The sequence below is a fragment of the Myxine glutinosa genome, chromosome 6 (assembly GCF_964187855.1).
Source record: "Myxine glutinosa chromosome 6, kmMyxGlut1.1, whole genome shotgun sequence".
Classification (NCBI taxonomy): domain Eukaryota; kingdom Metazoa; phylum Chordata; class Myxini; order Myxiniformes; family Myxinidae; genus Myxine; species Myxine glutinosa.
Window position 1 is genome coordinate 101698429 of NC_136266.1, and position 18412 is coordinate 101716840.

Genomic DNA, 18412 nt, shown 5'->3' on the forward strand with positions numbered 1-18412 from the left:
GTACGTTGACGTACGTACCAAAAATAAGGCCTCACTGTCCGGAAGTTCGCATATCGCAGTTACGATTAATCGCAAATTAGTTTTAATGGCCAATTCTTCAATTTTTCAAACCGCGAGGCAGAAACAACAAACACACGCGGTTCCTTCGCTGTAGCTTGACCGTACGTGCAAAGAAAAATTAAAACTTTCATCGTTCCTTCGGTCTTCGCTCTCGTCCTTCGCCGTTCCTTCGCTCTCGTCCTTCGCTGTTCCTTCGTTCATGTACAAAACGTATGTGTTTGCTAAATAAATGGCCATAACTTGGTAAACACTTGTCCAATTAATAGCAAACCTTGAAAAGGCACATCCTCAGGTACCCAGCAATATACCTGGCAAGTTTCACTTAGATCGGACCAGTGGTTGTCGAGAAACAGCGGTCACAGACATACACACAGACAGACACACAGACACACAGAGATTGCTTGCATTATAGAGAGATAACCATAACTTTCTCTTCTTCTTCTTCTCTTCTCTGGTGTTGCCTTAGCGGTTAGGGTGCCGGCTTGGGATCCTGGGATCCTGAGTTGGAATCCCGGTCGATCACTGAATTAATGCAGGGGGGTTGACTCAGCCTGTCATCTTACCGACGTCGGCAAATTGAGTACCAGCTTGCTGGTAATTCCATGCGTGTCGCAAGAGGCGACTAACAGAGTTGGTGGCAGGAAGGGCATCATCTGTAAAACATTGCTTCAAAAAGGGGACCACGATGCCCAAAAAAAGGCCAACCCCCGCTCTGTGGGCAAAAATGGCCTCCAAAGGCGGTTCTTCTTCTTTTCTTCTCTTTTCTCTAGTGAAAAAAACTTCTCTCTAGTGTTGGGCCCTGGGCACCTGCCCCGAATGACCTACCCTGAGTTCGGCTATGGTCAGGATTCTAACCCATAGTTGACAGCTTAAAGGTGAGTTTGCATACCTCTAGGCCACTGGTTCCCAACCTGTGGTACGCGAGGGCCTTCCAGGTGGTTCGCGACTGAACCTTTAAAAAAAATGATTTGGCCTGATAATTTTTTTATTTCTGATTTCTGATATATTTCATGATTTCCGATGTGCTGTGAGCAAAGTTATGCCCCGCATCGACCAGCTGGTGGAGAAGAAACAGATGCAGCCCTCGCATTAAATTGAAATAAGCCTGATATCTTATCGAATTGAGTTTTTCTGGAACCAGGTTGTACGCGGATTGAGTTTTTCTGAAACCAGGTGGTACGCGGCGACGGTACGGGACCTCCAAGTGGTACTCGATCAGAAAACGGTTGGGAAACGCTGCTCTAGGCCATCCTAACCGGATATAGTCAACTGTAAATGAAGTTGTTAATTTTAGACAAACATAGACTCGATTATGTTTCTTGATTCTTTTATGAAAATGGGGATGTTGGAATGCGTGCATAGCGAGTTTGCGCATGTGCACAATGAAGCACTGTCGTTCATGCTGACTGGATATAGATGTCTGGGTATTTCCTTTGCTGTATCTGGAGAATCCACGACCTGAGTAAAGTTATTTCTGGACAGCCCACAGATGAAACAAGCATTCTGAGTATTTCGCTGCAATACTTGTCCCCTACCAAAGTTCAAAGTGCCATAACTTTGTCAAAAATGATCGAAACGTCGTGAATTTCGAACTTGATCTGTAACTTATCATGAGGAAACCATGTACCAAGTTTGAAATCATTAGCTTTAAGCGTTTAGAAAAAAAGTCCGGAAAACTGTTATTTGCGTGACGGACTGACAGACTGACGGACTGACAGACGGAGGGACGGAGTGCAAACCTATAGACCCCTCCGGTGTACACCGGTAGGGGACTAATACAGTTGGATCTGGTTGTGAATTGATCCCTGCACACTATATTTCAGGTATCTCTGCGGTTCATATATAATTCATACCAGCAAAGGTACCCGGCGTTGCCCGGGTTCCAAATATGTAGAAAGTAAATGACTTGACTTATAGCAAGTTGTTATGTAGTTCATGTTGTATGTAATTATATGTACATAACATATAGTCAGGGCCCTTAGGGATATTTTGGTTCAAATTCTTCCAAAAGCATCAAATTTGGCGCAGGTGTTGCCCATGCCATACTCTTTCGATTTTTGATGGGCGCCAAGGGCGGTATGATCCGGGGACCATACCGGTCCATCCCGCCATGTCACCTGACCTATGACGTCATAATTAGGATATGCATCCAATCACATGGCGTACTATAAGTGGTCAAAGTTCAAAATGAATCGATCGAAAAATGAAGGCAGGGATCCATTTTTAAGGTTTTCATAAAATCCAATATGGCCGCCAGGTCACATGACCTATGACGTCATATTTATGACATGTATACAATCATGTATACATGAACCCGGATCATGATCGCACAAAAATTAAACACAAGGATATGGCATACAGTTCATAAAACATCAAAATCCGTACCTTTGTAATTAGACTGATGAACTGCATGTGCCTGAAAATTAGGAAATAGACATGTAAATATTTCCTCTAATTGACAAAAATAAGGTCAGAGTTCGATTACCCAACCCAGAAACATAAAATGGTGAACCTCGCGTAAATCTTGACAAAAAACTCAAAAACCGACATGTTTGACTCAAAAATGACCTTTAAGATGACCTTGAGGGTTGACCTTGACCTCGAATCATCAAAATAACATCATAATTGGATTCCTCGACCTCGAAAACCCCTGAAAAGTGGTATCATACATGATTCCAACCCTTTTGGTTATTTAACTGATTTTCCTCTAATCCGGGTGGCGGCCATTTAGTAGTTTCGCCAATATGGGCCCCCCCGGGGCAGGGGGGCGCCCGTCCTGGCGCCCGTCCAAAATCGAAAGCGTATGGCATGGGCAACATCTGTTGCTTTTGGAAGAATTTGACCCAAACGGCCCCAAAATATCCCTAAGGGCCCTGACTAATAAGAACTTGCTATAAGTTGTCATTTAAGTTAGAAAAGAGTGAGTGAGTTGGTGGTTTAGGTCCAAGTTCAATCCATTTAGGAACTATGTCTCTGAACAGGGCCACATTTGGTGGACTTCACAAATTTTCGCTGCTGCTGGGATTGGAGCGCGGATCGTCTGCGTGGCAAGCAAGCACATGATCCACTGGGCCACCAGCGCTGCCTAGGTAAAATATTAACAGACATGTGTTTTAGTCAGCAAGAGCTCTGGGGTAGACAACATTTCTTGTTCTGCCGTTTGGTGCTCTGATGAAAAGATGTGTGCTTGCCCCAACACGTGAGCATGCAACGTAGAGTTGACTATGAGAGAAACATGGACTTGTCAGTTCAACTCCAGCAACCTTGAGAGACTGTCCCTGAGACTCGTTGATGGTCATAGCAAATGATAGTCTCACTGGAAACTGAAGGCGCTTGAACTGAAATGGCATATCTGTTGGGATGATGGGAATCCGTGGAATAAAAACATCCTCTCACTTGGCACAACCAGTCACAATGGTGGCTTCGATCACATGGGGCATAAGAGTTTTGACAGCGAGTCTTGTACCGTTACAGAGTTTTGGTGCATCCAAATTTCGTAGCAACATAATGGGGGCTCCCACTTTCAGTTGCAGATTGTGAGGTGGAACGCCATAGAGCTGAAGAGAGTTTAGAAACTCTGTTGGATAGTTGACAGCATCGTTAAGATCAACTACAGTGTCAACTGACCTGTACCATGTGGATTGGTCTGGCAGCTGTTGAATGCTGGTGGCATTAATATCCTGCACAATGTCATTTTTGGGAGCAAGGATGGCACGTTCACAAAGCCACTCATGGTTTTTATAATTCTGTGAGAGGCTAGGATAAAACTTTAATAGCATTTCTTCAGATGTGTTGATGATTGTCCCACAATTTGGGGGTATTGTGACATCTCCAGTCTCAGTGTCTACTGGTAGCTGACCATTGCCCAGTTGAAGCAAAACCTTTGGAAACTGGCCTGCTGAGACATCTCTATTAAGTGCAACTCTCATGTTGGTAGAAAGATGGAGTTTTTCCACTCGTCTCCAAATATAGGATTATTTGAGGCATGCGCTCAACTCATCAGCAGGTGTACCCTTTGGAATGACTGGTAGAGTTTGCCTGAAATCTCCAGAGAGCAAGAGTGTGACTCCACCCACGATTTTAGCGTTACGTCTGAGATCCTGTAAGGTGCGATCGAGAGCCTCAAATGCATGTCTGTTAGACATTGTGCACTCATCCCATACTATCAGCTTGGCCTGCTTTAGAACCTGTGCCTGTCCAGATCCTTTGCCAATATTGCACACAGGACTCTCATTGTGGGCCAGGTTGAGTGGCAGCTTAAAGGCAGAATGAGCAGTCCTGCCACCTGTGAGCAAAGTTGCAGCAATTCCAGATGAGGCCACTGCCATAGCAATCTGCTGTAGTGAACGAACTTGTGCCACAATGAAGTTGATCAAAAACGTTTTGCTTGTTCCACCAGGGGCATCAAGGAAAACAATTCCACCCGAGTCAGATGTCAACAATTGTTTGATCCTTGTATAAGGTTTTTTTTTTTTTTTTGTATACTGAATCGAGGCTCGTGAAAGAGCTAACATTTACTTCACAAACAAATCAACCAGACAAACAAAATATATAAAAAGAGGGAGCGGAAAACAAGATGGGGAGAGAAGGGGAAGCACACACACACAACATTTGAGAGCAGGGAGATGTGTGGAAGGGAGAGGGCTTGGGGGGAGGAGGCGTGGGAAGGGGGGGGGGGCGGGGTGGAGGGAGAAGTATAAAACACAAGGACACCAAGGACTTCCAGGACAGAAGTTGGTATTTCAAAAAAGTGGAATTGGGGTGAAATTAGCGGGGGTAGAAAAGTTCAAGGTTTTGGATGGGGGAAGATAAGAGATGGTGGTGAACAGCTGTTTTAAAGACCTGGAGGGTGGAGTGGGATTGAAGAGAGTGAGGGAGTTTGTTCCAGAGGCGGGAAAAAAGAGGAATGAAGGAGTGAAGGTGAGCAGAGAGTCTTGATTTTGGCAGTTTGACCATAAGAGGGTTGCAGGCAGATCTTGTGCGACCTGTAGGAATATTTGCGGGACAGAGCCCAGAGAGAGCTGGGGGGGGGGGGGCAAGGCCAGAGAGGAGTCGGTAGAAGATGGAAAGACCACCAACCTGCCTGCGGTGAGTGAGTGAGAGGCCCTTGGAGTTACCTTCATCGTGGGAGATTCCAATGATTCTGAATGCTTTGGTTTCAACAGCGTGAAGACGAGCTAGGTGTGAGGCAGGAGCACCAGCCCAGATGGGAGAGCAGTATTCCATTGAGCTGCGGATGAAAGCCTTGTATGTGGTGAGGAGCTCAGGTGTGCCAAGGAAGGACCTCGCACGATGGAGGATGCCCAGTCGGTGACTGGCTTTGGAGGCCAGATTTGAAATGTGGTTTTCCCAGGAAAGATCATGGCAGATAGTGAGACCCAAAAGCTTGACTGACAGAACTTCTTGGAGAGGATTATTCAGAAAGTGGATGGGAGGGTTGTCCAGTCGGTCTTTTCGGAGAGACATCGTAAGAGTGTGAGATTTGTCAGGATTGAAAGACATGTTCCACTTGTTTGCCCAGTCTGTGATTTAGTCCAGGTCTGCAAAGAGTGAGGAGGCAGCAGACTGCCGATCTGAGGGATGAAGAATGGAGCGACAGAGAGTAGAGTCATCAGCGAAGAGATACAGAGGATTTTCAAGAGAGTCAGAGAGATCATTGATGAAGACCAGAAAAAGCACAGGGCCCAGAACACTGCCTTGTGGAACTCCAGCCTGAACAGGAAGAGGAGATGAGAGAAACCCATTCAGGGCCACACGTTGACTACGACTAGAGAGGAAGTCCGCCAGCCATGCGTGGAGATTTCCATGGATACCAAAAGAGGTGAGCTTGTTGAGCAGAGCAGGGTGCCAGACCGTATCGAAGGCACGTGATATGTCAAGGGAGACTGCTCTAATACCCTGTTTGGCATTGAGGACCTCCATCCATTGTTGAGAAAGCAGAAGCAGCATGTCCAGAGTAGAGTGTCCAGGTCTGAAACCAAATTGATGATCAGAGATCAAGCCATTGGAGAAGAGGAAAGATTTCATATCTGAAGCAATGATGGATTCCATGACTTTGCTGATAATTGGGAGAAGGCTGATTGGTCTGTAGTTGCTGGGATCTGTTTTTGCACCTTTTTTGTGCAAAGCGGTGATGTTGGCAGATTTCCAAGCAGATGGAAGATGACCTTGAGCAAAAGAGAGGGTGAAGAGAACAGAGAGAGGGAATGAAAGAGCGGAAGAACAGGATTTTAGGACCCGTGGGCTGATGCCGTCAGGTCCAGTTGCAGAATCCGAGTCGAGGGTTGACAGAAACTTTTCCACCTTGTCAGGAGGAAAGGACACAGAGTCCAGGAGCAGCTGGGTACGACTGGGTATGGTGGGTACAGAGAGGGATGGGTTTGGGATACAAGATTTAGAGGCAAACACAGAGTTGAGGCATTCAGCTTTTTCATGTGCGGAGTCAGCCGTGTGGCCATTTGACGTGAGGGAGGGGATGGAGGGGGAACAAACACCAGAAACAGATTTGACCAGACGCGACCAGGATTTGGAAGAGGGAGACAGATAAGAGAGTTCGGTCCTGAGAACGGAGAGATATTGTTTCCTGGCTCTCCTGAGGGTGGACACACACTTGTTTCGGGCTTTGTGAAAGGAAATTAGATTTCCTTCCGTTGGATTTGCTTTCCAGGAGACGAAAGCAAGTTGTTTCTGGGCAATAGCCTCACCACAAGATTCCGTGTACCATGGACGGGAGGAAGGGTATGACAACAGAAGACGAGATGGGATAAATCTGTGCATGAGAGAGAGCAGTTTGCTTTGGAAGAATTCCCAGGAAGAATTTATGTCAGAGGCAGTAGAGATGGGAGACCAGTCCAGATGATTGATGGCTGCTTGAAGACCGTGCCAGTTGGCCTGAGTGAAATGCCAGACTCGTCGACGCTGAGGAGGCTCTCTCAGAATGGTCAGAGAGATGTCAACTTTAACAAGCACATGATCAGAAGAGCCGATTGGAGCAGAAGAAGAGCAGCAGACATTTTCAGGGAAGTTAGTCATAACCAAGTCCAGAAGAGAAGATGCTCCGTTGACTGAAATCCGGGTCGGGAAATTGACAGATTGTGTCAGTCCCAGTGAGTCACAGAAGTCCTTTGCTGAAGAGCCATGGCTGGTGAGAGAGGTACCCACAGCCCACACCCAGCCAACTGGCATGGTGACAGTTGAAATCACCACATATGAGGAAGAGAGAGTTAGGATGGGTAGATAGAAGTTGGTCCATATTCTCAGACAGCGAGATGTAGATGGAGTCATCACTGTTTGGTGGACGGTACAACACACATATGAACAAAAGGTGGGAGCGAAGGGGAAGCCGTAGCCAAAGGTATTCCTGGGGGTGAGGTGGAGAGAGGGCAGTGCAGGGCGAGTGAGGAAGAGAGTTTTTTATAAAGATAGCAACCCCACCTCCAGGACGAGGCTCAGGTCTATCATACCGGAGGAGGGAGTAACCTGGGAGAGATACCAAGGAATCAGAGACATCATGAAGGAGGAAAGTTTCTGTTAAGCAGATCACATCTGGTTTGTCAGAAGCAACCTGTATGGAGAGATCAGACAAGTTTGAGCGAAGGCCCCGGATGTTTGAGGTCCATACTGTTAAGGAAGAGGAAGGGGGAGCATCGGATACAGAACAGGGGGGGGGGGGGGGGGGGGGGGGGGGAGCGGTAGGGTAAGATGTGGAAGAGGAGGAATAGGTAGGGAGAGCTGTTGAAGGTGTGTCGGAGATTACAGAATAGCTTGGAGAAAGGGAAGAATGGGGCAGACAAAAGGTTTGATGGTGATTGGGAGAGGCGCAGTGAGGTGTTATTTGACGAGGGGGAAGAGCGAGGCAGAAGGTTGAGGGAGATGAAGGTGAAAGTTGGAAGGGGGAAGAAGCGGGGAGGACGCTTTGAGGGGGAGGGGTGAGAGGGGAGTCTAGGAGGGGAGGAGCGAGGGAGAGTCTCGGAGGGGAGGGGTGTGGGGGGAGATTTGAAAGGAATGGGTGATTGGGAAGATTTGGAGGGGAGGGGCAAGGGGGTAGATTTAGAGGGGAGGGGTGATGGGAAATGGGATTTTGGGGTGATGGGATTTTGAAAAATGTACGATTAATGGGAAACGAACATTTATTGCAAAATGAGTTTCTTGAGACATTCGAGTCAAAAATACGTTTGAGGATGCTGGAGGGAGGATGGAGTGCTGGAGAGTTTAGGGAATGAATGAAAGATGCACTATAAGAGATGGAATTTTTTTTTGGAATGAATGGATTTGGTGAGCAAGTTGAAAACATCCTTTTATAGAAGAAGAAGAAAAAGGTGTTATAGAATATGACAGAATACAGGTCTTCAGGGTTCAGATGAGACATTCTTTAACAACGTGATCACAAACAACGTGGTCGAAGAACGAACGAACAAACAAGAACGAATAAACGAATAAGAACAGAAGGAAAATGTTTTTTTGTTTTTTTTGAGATTTTAAAACAAGGAAGTATGGGATGAAAAGACCGTGAAAAACAGAGACCGGAAAATAATTGCAGCGCGATCGGAGAACCGCTGAGACAAAAACAAAGCCTCAAGCCAAGGTCAGACACGGTAGCCTAGTACGGTAGCTTCTTTTTGATCTGGAACCAAGAGTGGTTCATTTTGGAGGACATACTGTTGCAGCTGTTGAATGTCATAGGTGGTTGCCGGAAGCATCTCTCGACTGAGAGTTGCAGGTTCAGTTCGTACAGGAGCAGGCAGTCCACACTGTTGAAGATCCTTGCCAGCCATGGACTGTACAGTATTTTCAATGAGTACCAATGCTTGGTTGTGCATGGCAGAGGTAAACTGCAGGTTTGGGTTTTTTGACTTGTTGTGCTTGATACAGTATGTCTTCTGTCATGCTGTCCTGGTGATTATGCCAAAGTTGCTCACGATTGGATGGTGAACAGGCACAGATAATGATAGCAAAGAGGCTACTCATCTTGCTTGGAGAATGCGAGACTGCAGCCTCTTCCAAGGTACTGTTCCAGTGTGCATCATCTTCCAAGAGAGCTCTTCTCAGGCAAGCTTCACAGGTGAACAGGCACAGATAATGATAGCAAAGAGGCTCCTCATCTTGCTTGGAGAATGCGAGACTGCAGCCTCTTCCAAGGTACTGTTCCAGTGTGCATCATCTTCCAAGAGAGCTCTTCTCAGGCAAGCTTCACGGTATGTTGCACAGACATATCGAGCAACTGTCTTGAGATCCTGGAATGAGGTTGGACCACAAATGTTGTGCAGGAGGAGTCTGAGATAAAAGCACTCAGAGTTGCTGGGATGAACAGTGTAGACACGACCTAACACTTGACTAGATCTGATGTGAGGGTGTCCAGGGATTGTTGCACCTTGCTTTCTTGGCTGAAATGCCTTTTTCCCTTCTTGCCAGGTGTAATATCTGGGCTCTTCCCAGTAGAGAAGACTTCGAGCAAAGGAATCCTGTTTGCACAAATCAAAGAATGCAGTTAGTTTGGTCTGAGGTGGCTGCTGGGCTCGCTGCAGCACGGTTTCTTCTGTGAAGTAAACTCTTTCCCCATTTTCCAAATGGATCTCAAGATGCATAACACTGGGGTTATGTCTCGCTAAATCGGCCGCTTTTCTAGAAGTTGTCTGGGCCGGAGTTTCTGCAGCCCTGAGTGCTGCCTGCCTGGTCTGCTGTGCAGCAATTTGCGCTTGTGTTTGAGCAGGAGTTTGAGCTGATCTGAGTTGTGTCTGCCTGGTCTGCTGTGCAGCAATTCGCACTTGTGTTTGAGCAGGAGTTTGAGCTGATCTGAGTTGTGTCTGCCTGGTCTGCTGTGCAGCAATTGGCGCTTGTGTTTGAGCAGGAGTTTGAGCTGATCTGAGTTGTGCTGTCTGGTCTGCTGTGCAGCAATTGGCGCTTGTGTTTGAGCAGGAGTTTGAGCTGATCTGAGTTGTGCCTGTCTGGTCTGCTGTGCAGCAATTGGCGCTTGTGTTTGAGCAGGAGTTTGAGCTGATCTGAGTTGTGCCTGTCTGGTCTGCTGTGCAGCAATTCGCGCTTGTGTTTGAGCAGGAGTTTGAGCTGATCTGAGTTGGCCTGTCTGGTCTGCTGTGCAGCAACTCGCGCTTGTGTTTGAGCAGTAGTTTGAGCTGATCTGAGTTGTGCCTGTCTGGTCTGCTGTGCAGCAATTTGCGCTTGTGTTTGAGCTGATCTCAGTTGTGCCTGTCTGGCTCGCTGGGCTGCAAGTCGAGCTTCTCTCTCTGCTGAGGACTCTCTTTGTCTCTTTTGTTGTACTTGTATTGCATGTGCATCTGCACTTGCAGAACGTTGCCTCTTAGGTCCCATTTACGAAGTTACTGAGAAGTGATTGTCTGTAAGAAAGGAGAAAAACACAAATGTATTGAAACGTTAGTGTTGAGTAGTATATGACACGACTGAGGGAAGAACAATATCCGTATGGACTGAAAAACATACGTTAGTGCTGAGTAGTATATGACACCACTGAGTGAAAAACAATATGCGTATTGACTGAAAAACATACACCAAAATCAATATAACTATATCTTACCTTTTGTACTGACAATACCAGTATTTGTAAACATTATTGCAAATGGCTGTGAACAATCGCCTACTGAAACATTCCATGAGAGAGTATCCTAGGATGAAATAGCTTTGATTTGGAGGCAGTGCAGAAATGTCAAATTTGGTCCTCAGGGGGTGTGGGTGGGGGTGGTCGGGTTTTTTTTTGTTCATCAGTGATTCTGTGGTGCATGGGGACCCTCGTGCCAAATTTGGTGAAGATCCGTTGAGAGATGGCGACGCTGTTTCAGAACAAACAAACAAACAAACAAACAAACAAACAGACAAACTTTCACGCTTATAATATAGATAGATCAAGTGGACCACATTATTATATCAAAACCTCCAAAACACATGATGAAAGCTTCCCAAGCGAAACTGGTGTGAAACCGTGCAGATTCCTTGAGCTATTTGCAAGCCCACAGAGGAACTTTCAAATTCCACAGCCTGAAGATGCGAAGGAAAGTTGTTGAAAAGTCAAACAGGGCGTTATTTGCGAACACGTTTGACACCCACACTGGGAATGCCTTGCCTGAAATTCCGTTCCTCTGTCAACTGAAAGTTCGCCAACGTTGAGGGCCAGTCACACTTCGTTTTCCAAAAATGGCCTATGGATTTAAGTGGATTTAAGTTGCAAAAGGAAACCCAGAAATGGGAGGAGGCCACTCGACCCCTTCAGGCTCCTGTCATCCCAACATTCCCGACAACACTGTAACGCCACATCCATTTTTTTTCCTAACTAGCACATTCGGTAGAGATTTCCAGGCTGAATCTCGGATCATAAAATGAATGTGCTATTTATCCCAAAACCTGGAGGTTTCCATCGGTACTTGGCACGATATCCTCACGCAAAACAATCAGACAACTCCAATTTACAGGTTTTACATTCAATGTCACACCTGGCTAATCTTAAGCTACCTAACATTCCAGCCAACATCCCTGCAGCTCTCTCTGCCCATTGTTTCTAAATACTTATCCAGAGGAACCTCAACTTAGGAGGAGGCCATAACGACAACCAAGTCTGCGGAATGATTGTTAACATGCGCTTCTTCATCTATGAGTTCACCATTTACCTTCAGCATCATTCGAGGAGTCTCTGATATGACTTGACTACAGTCGGGTTGAACACCTGACCTGCTAGAGGCAGAGGAGCAACCATTATGCCACAGAGTCTGATGACATGCAATGGTTAGGGCATCTGCTCGGAGTCTGAGTGGTCCAGTGTTTCGAAGTCTGGCATTTGCGTCTCTGTGTAAAATACCCTGTTATAAGGAAAAACAACTCTCTGTGTAAATTAAGTAAAAGTTCATGGAGATTTGCAGGTACTATTGAATATGCTCTACGAATATTCTGTCATACAAGTAGGGAGACGACGATGGTTCACCAACGAGCGGTATTCAATGACAAAGGTCAAAACCGACATTGAAAATATATAAATAGGAATGTATTTTCTGTTATGAGACTAGTTAGCTACACAATACCGAAAATTCGGTTCGATTCCGACAACTTTGAAAATTTGACCTTTGTGACCTTGAAATGTCAAAACGAATGTTACTGAACTTGAAATGAGATAGAAAATAATGTATAATCAGTTATGAGGTTACTTAGCTACACAATACCGAAAATTCGGTTCGATTCCGACAACTTTGAAAATTTGACCTTTGTGACCTTCAAAGGTCAAAGATTTTGAAATTTGTTGGAAAACTCGTATTTCATGATGTATATGATAATATAAGATCATGTACGACATTTCACCCCATCAGGAAGTGAGCAATGTAATAAAACCATCAAAAATCGACTTTTCTAAATTTCGTGACCTTGTGACTTTGACCTTGGGGCGAAAATGAAAAATCGAGCTCTGTGGGGCTAGACACATGACATTGGCCTAACCAAATACCGAAACCCCTGTCAGATTCCACCAAACCCTTCGGAGAAGATGTAGCTTGAACTCGATTACCCCCTAAAAAGACATCTTTTTCGGGCGTCGCTCCGCCCACAATGGGCGCAATACGCCCACTCGAGGCAGGACACAACTAGATCATGATATCAACCTGCCGCCCAAGTTTCATCAAGATCGGATGATATCATGGGGTAGTTATGCTGCGGACAGACAGACAGACAGACAGACGTACACACATGACGAATATAGTGGTCACTCTGTTTGATAACTCGTGAACCAATAGTAATACTGAGCGTAGGCTCCATGGTAATCACATGACTGGAGGCTGGAATGATGTCGCCTTCACGAATGTTTAGACAATTAGTGGAACTTGTTGCATTCAGGTCAAAGGGCCTTGATGGAAACCTCAATCTTTGGGAAAATGTCACATTGATTTAATGATCTAATATTCAACCCAGATAGTTAACCAAGCCACCGAAGGTGGGAATACGTCACAGTATGTTTTCACCCCTGTCTGTTTGTTTGTTTGTGAACAGGAAATCTCAAAACTTTGTGGATGGATTTGGACGAAATTTGGTGGAAAGGTTGAGTGTTTGACATGGATGAAATTATTAGATTTTGGTGAAGATCCGAATCCGGTTCCGGATGGAAGAGTTTTGTTATTTTTAAGTGACTTCACCATTGAGAGATAGGGCCAAAAACGATATATAGCATGATATCTTAAACATTTCAGCACCTTCCTCAGCTCCGGAACGGCTCATATTGCTGTGGTGTGCTGCCACCCTGGTGGAATTGTGCTGTGGTGTGCTGCCACCCTGGTGGAATTGTGCTGTGGTGTGCTGCCACCCTGGTGGAATTGTGCTGTGGTGTGCTGCCACCCTGGTGGAATTGTGCTGTGGTGTGCTGCCACCCTGGTGGAATTGTGCTGTGGTGTGCTGCCACCCTGGTCGAATTGTGCTATGGTGTACTGACACAGTGGTCGAGAAATGCCCATACGTGCCAAGATGGACCACATGCTATTGTGGCCCAGTGGAACCCCGGACCAGTTGGACTGATGGACGATGGACTTGTTGGACGGTCATCAAGCCACGGGTCCCATATAGCGGGCTGAAGATCCCTCACCGAGCCCTTGGTCCCACATAGGAGGCTGAAGATGTGTCATGCTGGACTCCTACTGCCGGAAAGATCCAAGGAGCGACCGCCACCCAGCTGTTTATTTTTTTTCTGTTGTTGTTTTCTCCTTGAGAACAGGTTCTGGACCATGGGTGTAGTGTGAATAATGGTAAAGTGTTAATGGAGTGTTAACTACCCACTGCCTGGGAGTAATCTACTTAGACATTCTCTGCGGGGGGACGTTGTTCGAACATCCTCTGCAGTCATCGCCGCATCCTCCCTCCTCCAACTTGGCCATGCTTTGGAGGTGTCGTGATGCCCTTTTTGTATCATTTTGTGAAGGCCCATTGGGGTGTGCCGGACGTTATGGTGGGTGCGTTGCTCCAAGTGGCATCCTCCCTCTCGGACAGTGGTGGCCAATGTCCGTCGTTTCTTCCCTGGTTCAGAAGTGTGGAATATGTGTGAAAATTCCTTTGCTTGGCTGAGGTGTGTATTTTGACGGGGTTTGTTATAAAGAATTGTGTGTGATTTCATCGTGTTGTCCTTTCCGAAGTTTTTTCCGAAAATGCACTATTACATTTGTGGGGGCAGGTGATGAAACACCATAGTGGAGATAGAACTGTGTAGGGTAGCATGGACCGCGTGTGAGTAGGAAGCCAATCTTGATGTATTTAATTCGAAAAACTGTGAGCTTAAGATCGTTTACGTGTCTTCACACGGGGTGGGGAGTGGGGGGGGGGGGGGTGGGTGGAGCTTGTGTTAACTAGGTGGGGTTAAGATTAGTTTCTCCCAGTATGTGATTGCCTCCTGCGATTTTCCCCATGTGTTCTTACAATTATAACAAGCTGGCCATAAAAACGCACGTCTTTAACCAACAACAATAACAATCGCCGACAGTACCCGGACATTACGATCGACAAGTAAACCCCACCCAACCGCCCCATAATTACCGACAGAAGCCGAACATTCCCGAACGACGGCTAAACTCCACCCCCAAGGGATCGGAACCGACAGGCCACGCCCAGAGCTTCATCATTGGTCGGGATGACATGGCGTGATGTAATTGAGCTCGGGCGATTGGACGGCGTGACATCAGAGCGAGAAGGTTCAAAAAGGAGGAATAAGAATCGCTGAGTCTCTCTCTCATTCTGGCTTTGGTCGGAGGCGGTCACTTTTGATATTGGGTGCACTCGTGAAGCGAACTTTTCAGAGCTTTGGAACTTTTGCAACGTTGGAGGAGGGGGTGTGTTGACTGTGGTGCTTTTCGGGTGTGGAGAGAGCCGCATCTCGCTTGGCGGTAGAAGCGAGGAAGGGCTGGTTGGCTGATTGCTCATGCCAGGTCATTTTCAGCGCCATTTGTTGGAGCGTTTCCCACGCGGGTAGCTGCACGTACTGCCGCGACCATCAAGCTCCCAGGCGTAGTCTGGATGCCAAGCTGAGTGCCGGCCGGCTTAAAACAATTGACTTTATTTGATCTTTCTCCTTGTTTGTCTCTGTGTCTGATGGAGGATCCTCAGGTAGGAAATATTAGACTTACCTCATCGTTCATTTTTTAAAATCATTACATTTACTTTCATTAAATTCATTATTATGCATTTCATTTGTTATGTTGTTTATTTGTTTTGTGGGTTTCGAATAAAACCCCATGAGCTTCTTGCAGGTAAGCACTTTGGTTCCTGAACTCGCACACGACGGGCCAACCGCCAGTTTCGGCTATGCTCCTCGGAATTAAGGAACGATCGGCTATCCGTCCAAGGCTGGTGTTCATCGGCTACGGACTTGACAGTATTTTGGCAACAAGTGTATTGTTGAATGGCCCTCAGTCACAGCACATCCAGCTCCCAGTCCCAGCTCCCAGGCTTGCACGGGCCCGCATGGTCTGGAGTATTTGCAGTACGATATGTAAGATATCACCGGTTTAGGCGAGTTGATCAGAAAATTCTCCAAATCCTCCCTTGTGCAGAGGCACACCCCTTTCTTTGAGGTATCTTTTCAAGTACAGGGTCCGTCAGGGAGGTGTGACGATTTTCAGAAAACTCGTACACAGTTATTTTTAGTCGAATTTCAAATACTAGGGCATGCCCGTACTATATATATATCTAAAATTATATCCCCCCCCTCTATTTACATGAAATGGTTTGGTCCAAAGCGAACGGCTTGCGAGTACGGTGACAATCCCCCCCCTCTATTTACATGAAATGGTTTGGTCCAAAGCGAACGGCTTGCGAGTACGGTGACAATCCCCCCCCTCTATTTACATGAAATGGTTTGGTCCAAAGCGAACGGCTTGCGAGTACGGTGACAATCCCCCCCCTCTATTTACATGAAATGGTTTGGTCCAAAGCGAACGGCTTGCGGAGTTTGGTAAAGAAATCGCCATAGCTCGGTAACTACTTGTCCGATTAATATGAAACCTTGAAAAGGCACATCCTCAGGTCCCCAGCAATATACCTGGCAAGTTTCAAGTATATCGGACCCGTGGTTGTCGAGAAACAGCGGTCACAGACAAACACACAGACATACACACATACATACACACACACACACACACACACACACACACACACACACACACAGAGAGATTACTGGAATTATAGATAGATATATATTTTAAAGACTACATATATAATGCCATGTAATACACTGTAACAAAGACAGTTTAAAAATGTAATTCATGTTTGAAAAATGACATCATCTAAATGGCGGCCGTTCTTGTCCAAGCATTCTTGCAGATGCGCGGGAAAGTTCCAGCATTTCTCAGCATAGCAGCATCCTTCAGCAGTTCTAGCATTCTTTCTGCGAACGTAAACCGCCGTACGAAATCATTCTGCTGCAGTTCTTGAACCACCATGATTTTGTACGTGTGATAATGAAGGTCCAAGTGCAAAATTCGACGAACTGATCTGTCTGACATCCGTAGAGCGTGAGCGTGCCGTACCGCTGACCGACGAGGGCTGGCCTCCACAGCTTGTCGAACCCTTTCGATGTTTTCCGGGGTCCTAACGGTTCGATCACCTCCCCGAGCTGCTCCCGGCCTCACAGATCCAGTTGTCCTGAAGTTTTTTACCCACTTCAATATTGTGTTTCGAGACGGAACGGCGCCACGTCGACCAACATTGAAGTGTGTACGAAATCTGCGCTGTGTAAGCACCACCGAACTACCCGTTTGAATAAACGTCTCAACAACAAAGACGCGATGTTCAATCGTCCACAGCTCCATGGCTACTGAAATGGCGCCTAACAACGAGTAACCAACAGCCATCACGCATGCGCTAGACCCCCCCCACTTGCATTGCTATACCCAATTCAAACATGAATTACATTTTTAAAATGTCTTTGTTACAGTGTATTAAATGGCATTATATATGTAGTCTTTAAAAAAAATAAAAATTGAAATTCGACTAAAAATAACTGTGCACGAGTTTTCTGAAAATCGTCACACCTCCCAGCCGGACCCTGTATGTTCTGGCTTCTTTTAGAAGCTTTGTGAACCATTTTAGGTAGCAATTGTTGTCTGGCACGTAATCAATATACGTTTCCTGCCACGATGACAACTGTTGCTAAGGATTTCTGTGCATGTGTGCCTGTGAGCACTCTGGGGCAGATTACGTCATTTTAAAAGTTAAACCGCCCTTTCATTTTTGAGCAGTGAAGCTGCTTCAATATTTGGCTATGCCCGTCTGTCAAAAATGAAGAAGAACCATTCTAAGTCACCGTGTTTAATTCTAAATGGTAATTATAAAGGGTAATTCTAAAGGGTGATTATAACGGGTAATTCTAAAGGGTAATTATAATGGGTGATTCTAAAGGGTAATTCTAAAGGGTAATTCTAAAGGGTAATTCTAAATGGTAATTCTAAAGGGCAATTCTAAACGCAATTCTAAAGGGTAATTCTAAAAGGTAATTCTAAAGGGCAATTCTAAACGCAATTCTAAAGGGTAATTCTAAAAGGTAATTCTAAAGGGTAATTCTAAAAGGTAATTTCAATGGGTAATTCTAAAGGGTAATTCTAATGGGCAATTCGAAAAGGTAATTCTAATAGGTAATTCAAAATGGTAATTCCAATGGGTAATTCAAAAGGGTCATTCTAAAGGGTAATTGTAAAAGGTAATTCTAATAGGTAATTCAAAATGGCAATTCCAATGGGTAATTCTAAAGGGTAATTCTAAAGGGTAATTGTAAAAGGTAATTCCAATGGGTAATTCAAAATGGTAATTCCAATGGGTAATTCTAAAGGGTAATTCTAAAGGGTAATTCTAAAAGGTAATTGTAAAAGGTAATTCTGAAGGGTAATTCTAAATGGTAATTCTAATGGGAAATTCTAAATGGTAATTCTAATGGAAAATTCTAAAGCATAATTCAAAAGTGTAATTCTAAAGGGTACTTCTGAAGGGTATTCCTAAAGGGTAATTTTAATGGGTAATTTCAAAGGGTAATTCTAAAGTGTAATTCTAAAGGATAATTCTAAAGGGTTCTAATGGGTAATTATAAATAGTAATTATAATGGGTAATTCTAAATGGTAATTATAATTTTATGGTAAAATAAATGGTAAACAAGTACACATACATTCAAAGTACACCGCCCCATGCCAAATAATTAAATATGCTGCAGCGCGGCATTGCCGGGGCGCCTCTGGCGCCCGGCAATACCGCAGTGCAGCTCATTGAGGCTGCATTGGGAGGGAGAGGTGTACACTAATTGATTGATTAATTGTATAATTAAAATCAATAAAAGATTATCACAAAATATTTTCATAATCAATTGGCTAATCACATAAC

At 45.3% G+C, this 18412-nt stretch overlaps 1 pseudogene; it reads right to left on the minus strand.

Annotated features, from left to right (window-relative positions):
* Positions 1 to 3173: 3173 nt before the first annotated feature.
* Positions 3174 to 3989, minus strand: LOC144892731 (ATP-dependent DNA helicase PIF1-like; annotated as a pseudogene).
* Between the last annotated feature and the right edge of the window lie 14423 nt (positions 3990 to 18412).